Source organism: Homarus americanus, unplaced genomic scaffold (assembly GCF_018991925.1).
Source record: "Homarus americanus isolate GMGI-L3 unplaced genomic scaffold, GMGI_Hamer_2.0 scaffold39675, whole genome shotgun sequence".
In the NCBI taxonomy this organism is placed as follows: Eukaryota; Metazoa; Arthropoda; class Malacostraca; order Decapoda; family Nephropidae; genus Homarus; species Homarus americanus.
In genome coordinates, this window is record NW_024736071.1 from 671,950 (window position 1) to 678,697 (window position 6,748).

Genomic DNA, 6,748 nt, shown 5'->3' on the forward strand with positions numbered 1-6,748 from the left:
CTCTTCTCTTCCTCTCCAGCTTCCTGCAGCACCTGGTAGGGTTACTGCACACATGCCACACCTGGTCAGCTTTCCTAAGCTCTGACCCTAGTCCCCTTGAGACAACCACTCTCCACGCCTGCTTCTGCAGGTGTCCTGCCAAGCAGACACCCCTACCTGGAGGAGTTCCGCCCTGAGGGTTTATTTTTCCCCTTAGAGTGTCAACTCCACCTCAACTGCCCCAGCTGCCTTTAACAGCGGGCAAGGAGGTCGTCCTTCCCACACTCCTCTTCCCCACAGACACAACGATCGAAAGCGGCCATTTTCCTCTGGTCTCTAACGGGAGACAGATCGGCACAGACCTTCACCAAGCTGGGTCAGAGGTCAACTGAGCTGGGTCAGAGGCTTAACTGGCCTTAGGGGCGGGAGAGACCGCTCTTGCTAAAGTAGGCCTATCCCACACCAGGCCAGGATGTAGGCTGGATTGCCACCACCGAGAACTACATCTCACCATTGTATCCAATATTAGTAAGTATATCAGTTCTCATGTACAGAACCAAATACGCAATGCTTGAATATTTCACGTAAATGTGAATAACAAAGTGTGAGGCCAGACATACTGCCTCACACGCCTGTACTACGCAGTTGTGAATAAGTTACCTTTATGTATAGGAACTAAACAAATAATGTAATTGAAATACTGTGTGACATTCAGTTGCGAATATCCTGACAACGAGGGAATTATTATGATCTGTTGTAAACTCTACTCTGTAATCCTTTTGCGCTACATCTCACAGTATGAGTGTGGGGTGCACGATGAAATCTAGCCCTGTAAGCGGCAAACTCAAGATCAAATCTCCTGGTAGTGTCTGGAATGCACACAGAAAATTTGCAATCAATGCGGTATGGGATTAGGGAGGCCTTCAGTGCCTGTTATATGGGTGACGTCAATATTCATATTACACTGTAATTCCTGCTCAACCTACTGGTATGTCCCTCCAAATTCATTTGTGGTACAACAAATGAATAAGGAGACCATCAGAAAACTAAAGGAAGCTGTCCGGCGACTCACTGACCAGCTAAGTGAGATTAGAAGCAGCTTGTAATTCTCTAGAAATAAGTGACACAAGCAAAAATTGAACGATGAAGCTAAAGAGAAGCGCACTCAGGACCAAAGTTCAACAGCTGAGCAAGTAAAATTCAAGCTTAAAATGGAACTCGCGACAACAGCAGACTGAGTGGATTATGTGGCGGCGAAACCAACCTCCAGGTTTGCCGGGTCCCGAAGATAATCCACGGGAACAGTCGAAGATGTCTGACGGGGCAGGAGTCCTCCCAGCGCCCTCAATATTTCGCCTGCTGAATGAACGTTTTCAGCTTGCTGAAGTAAGTTCGACCGTGTTCAACTCTGTCGGGAAACCCAACCTCCCGCCCCGCGACGTCGCAACAAAATTTTCATCCCCTTCTGGCCGTGACAAGTGTTCTATCAACGCAGTAAGCTGAAGGCATTAATTGATCATTATTATTATTATTATTATTATTATTATTATTATTATTATTATTATTATTATTATTATTATTATTATTATTACCACCAGACTATAGGCAAACAAAAGAATCATAGTAAGTTGTACTTAAGTATCGTCTCTTGGAGATGACGTGGATAAGGACTGTAAGCTGAGAGAACTGTGGCACGCCCACCTACCACCCCACACCCACGCCCTATCACTCCCACTCACTGTACCACACCCCACCACTCCCACTCACTACACCACACCTACACCTCACCACTCCCACTCACTACACCACACCTACACCTCACCACTCCCACTCACTACTCCACACCCACGCCCTAACACTCCCACTCACTACGCCATACTACCCACTCCCTTTCACTACACCACACCCTCCATTCCCTCTCACTACACCACACCCACACCACACCACTTTCACTCACCACCATCACTTAGCACACTGAGCCAGGGTAGAGGGTGAGAGCACACTGATTGCCTCATCTAGTGTTTTACTGGCCAGGATATTGAGGCGGGCAGAGGAGGGTGAGAGAGAGAGATGGATTTACAGACTTATCCTTCTCTCTCCATCCACACATGCCACAGTTCTCTCAGCTTACAGTCCTTATCCACGTCATCTCCAAGAGACGATACTTAAGTACAACTTACTATGATTCTTTTGTTTGCCTATAGTCTGGTGGTAATAATAATAATAATAATAATAATAATAATAATAATAATAATAATAATAATAATAATAATAATAATGATAATAATATTAATAATGATAATAATAATAATAATAATAATAATAATAATAATAATAATAATAATAATAATAATAATAATAATAATAATAATAATAATAATAATAATAATAATAATAATACTAATAATAATAATAATAATAATAATAATAATAATAATAATAATAATATGATTTCCATTACCACAGACCTCGAGACCATAGCTCATTGGGGCACAAACTGCTTAATTAATATTGATTTTAAAATAAGAAAGCACTCTTTTCTTAAATATATAATCCTTTCCAGTGTATAATAATTGTCAGCAACACCCTCAATTGTATATACCACCAGTACCCTTATCCTTGGCACCATTATCCTTGGTCTTACTATAACGAAAGGATCCCCCCAAAAGTTGTTTTCTCTTTTGGGCTTATCCATCTAATACTTTCACACATATTATTGGCCCATTGTGGAGTACTGGTCCTGTGTCCTATTTATCATTATTCGGCAATATTTAATCAAAAGCTATTTTCCTCATCAACAGTCATTTCCTCACCTCCTTCTTACCTAGCTATCATGTTTAATATACCCCTGGATCCTGTCTCTCTTTTTCTCTCTCTCTTCCTTCATCTTCTCCACGGTCAGTGTGCCAATTAATCTAGTCCACCATCCTATCATACCATCACTACTCAATGCAAAGTCCATTGAGATGAACCCCATTACCATTTACCTTCTTCAATCATAACACTTTTCCTGTCTATAATCTCTTGTTCTTTTAGGTAAGATAGACACTCACCTCTTATTTCAAAGTTAAATCATGAGTCAAAGATTTTCTTAATCATAGTGTGCTAGTCAACGTAAGTGTCTCTGCGTCACTTGTCACTTACGCTTCCCTCGAGGACGCGCTGACATGAGGAACTCCAAATTGTTGTCATATGGCTCAGTTTTGTGCATCTTCGAATTTCTGTCTCTTTGTCTTTCTGTTTTTCTGTCTTTCCTTTTCTCCTTCCCCCCCCCCCACTAGTTCTCTCTTTTTTCTTTCCATTCTTCTTTCCTCTCTATCTTTCTGTCTACCACACACTACTTTTCTCTCGCTTTCTACCCTCCATAGTTGTGAAACGGACGGGTGTGTTAGGGTGGAGTAGGTGCCAGCCACTCCAGCTCACGCCCCAAATTACTTCGTGAAACAGAACGTTGTTTGTCGAGTTTAGTAAATTCCCGTAATGTTAAAATGTTTGGTACACGAACGTTTTCCCTCTATTCATAGTTTTAATCTGCTTCCCAGTGAATCGGATTATAGCTTTCAAATTCTCATCAAAATGTTTACTGGGTAATGCGAAATTATTTGACAGTACTTTCCCGGTTATATGCTAGCAGAATAATTTTTAAATTTTCTTGTTGTTTTTACACACACACACACACACACACCGTAGTCATGCACATCAATACCGCCACCACTCCAGTGCAAGCTCCAGCAGTCACAGTGGCTGTCCATCCTCTCCAGTTAGTGCAGTCTACCAAATTCCTGGGTGTTACCATAGACCACAAACTGGACTGGAAGGCCCATGTAAACAGCACAATCAAGGCAGCCTCGTGCCGACTCTACATGCTACGACGACTTAGGTCACTTGGAACACCCACGCCAGAGCTGAGGACTATCTACAATGCCTTTATTCTCCCCAAACTAACGTTTGCGTCACCAGCCTGGTCGTCTTCTCTCAACTCCACCCAACAACGTCGGCTAGAGGAGGTACAGAAAAGGGCCTGCAGAATCATGCTCGGCGCATACTACTCCGGCTACATCAACGCTCTCTCCACCCTGGAAACTCCATCCCTTAGTGACCTCCACCACCAAGCACTAGCAAAGTTTGGCAGTGGACTACTGCACCATCCTCATCATCGCCACCTCCTGCCACCGGCAGTCCCCCACCCACCTCTCACAGTCCGCCACTAAAACAAAATTCAGCCCATAAGAGCCCGCACCGATAGATATAAGAATAGCACCATCCCATCTATTGTTAAAATAATAAATAACTCCTGATTTATGTACTGTACAGCCCTGAAAATGTATTGAACGCATATCATTATGTCTAATTCAAACGTAAGTTTGTATATTTTCAGCCATCGGCTGCAACTCTATTATTACACACACAAACACACACACACACACACACACACACACACACACACACACACACACACATACACTTTACTTATGGCAATCCATCGATGGGCGAAGGCGACGTTGTTCCAGGTTGTGAAAGGGTGAGGATTTAAAGCCGACGGCGTTGATGCCACTTCATGTGGCTGTGAAGGCCGATGCAGGAGTTGCAATTTTTGTTGCAAGTGGAGCAGGGGTGTCGTGGCCAAGGAGGGTTAGCTGCTGTTATCGGAGGAGCCTTCCTGTCCTCCACCTGGTCAGGTTGTCCTCCAAATGTTGCGTGCTTCTGTGAAGGTTGACAGCCACACAGGTCGGTTAACCGCCAGCCTCTCCAGGGCTGTTGGCTGCAAGCTGCATTTCTTGAGAAGATCCTTGGAGTAGTCTTTGAACCTTTTACGCTGGCCGCCAGCGGATCGATTGCTTCGATGGAGTTGGCCGAATAGTATTCGGCGAGGCAGGCGGTACTCGGATATTCTGAAGACTTGTCCCAGCCAGCAGGGGTGTCGTCGAGCAAGGACTCTTTTAATGCTTGTAAGTGTTATTGTTTGTAAATATGAGGTTCCATTTTCGCCGTAAGGGCTATTCTAGATACTGCACATGATATTACCATGATAACTGTCTATATGTGACCTCAGTTCTCTGGTATGGAAGCTTTGGTCTTGGCAGGTGTACAGCCGCTGAAGTTGACCCACCCTACTGTAATTAAGAGAGAAAAAGACCTGACCCAACAAGGGTCACGAAAGGAAAAGGAGTTCTCGCTGCTGTGTACACCAACACCTGACCAAACACACCTGACCAACCACACCCAGGTAAGTAATAATTAGGAGGCGTTACCGGCAAGCCTACCACAGGATTATTATAAGGTATTGGCGAGTAGGGTTAAAACCGAGATAAGGAAAGCCAAGAGGAATAATGAGGTAAGGATAGCAAGGGAGGCGAAGACAAACCCCATAGGATTCTACCAAATGTATCAAACTAAAACACGAGAAAAGATTGGACCAATACGGTCAGATACCGGCGAGCTCACTGACAACGATGGAGAAATGAGCAATAATTTGAATAAATATTTTTCAACAGTTTTCACCGCCGAAAATGTAAACATGATACCCGAGGCACCGACTCTATTCAGAGATAGTGAAGAAAACAAATTAAGAGAGATAGCAGTGACTAGTAGCGATGTTAGTAAGCAAGTAGATAAACTAAAGCCTAATAAGTCACCTGGTCCCGATGAGATATTTGCCAGAGTATTAAAGGAATGTAAGGAAGAGCTTAGAATGCCCTTAGCAAAGTTGTTTAACATGTCCTTAAATACAGGTGTAGTACCAGAATCCTGGAGGATAGCGAATGTAATACCGATTTTCAAGAAGGGGGATAGATCACTATCCTCTAACTACCGCCCAATCAGTCTAACATCAATAGTAGGCAAATTACTGGAAGCAATCATCTCAAACTCTATTCGAAATCACCTGGAGAAGCACCGATTGATCAATGATTCCCAGCATGGCTTCACAAGCGGACGTTCTTGCCTAACTAATCTATTAACATTCTTTTCATCAGTTTTCGAATCGGTGGACGAGGGGCACAATTATGATGTGGTATATCTCGACTTTAGCAAAGCCTTCGACAGAGTCCCCACGAAAGACTAATTAGAAAGGTAGAAGCACATGGCATCAAAGGTAACATCCTTAAATGGATTAGGGCGTGGTTACAGGACAGGAAACAGCGAGTGAGCATTAACGGCACTAAGTCATATAGGAGCAACGTCACTAGTGGAGTTCCCCAAGGCTCAGTACTTGGACCATTATTATTTATTATATACATAAACGACATAGATATCGGCATAGACAGCAACATAAGTAAATTTGTTGATGACACTAAAATAGGACGTGTTATTAAATCTGACGAGGACTCCGCAAAACTACAGGAAGATCTAAACAAATTTTTCGAATGGTCTGAAAAATGGCAGATGAAATTCAACGTGGGCAAATGTAAAGTACTCAGTATAGGAGATGTAAACAGGGAAACCAGATTCCAGATGAACAACGATGCCATAGAGAAATCCGACTGCGAGAGAGATTTAGGAGTAATGATAAGTAGGAACCTTAAGCCAAGTAAACAATGTGTTTTTGTTCGTAACAAGGCTAATAAAGTACTTGGGTTCATACAAAGGAGTGTTAGTTACAAGACTAGCGAGGTCATCCTAAAACTGTATCTTGCGCTTGTGAGACCAAACCTGGATTACGCAGTTCAGTTCTGGTCACCGTATTACAGAATGGAAAGAATTCAGAGGAGAATGACAAGACTAATTCCGGGCATTAGGAACCTTGAGTATAGAGACAGGTTAAAGCATC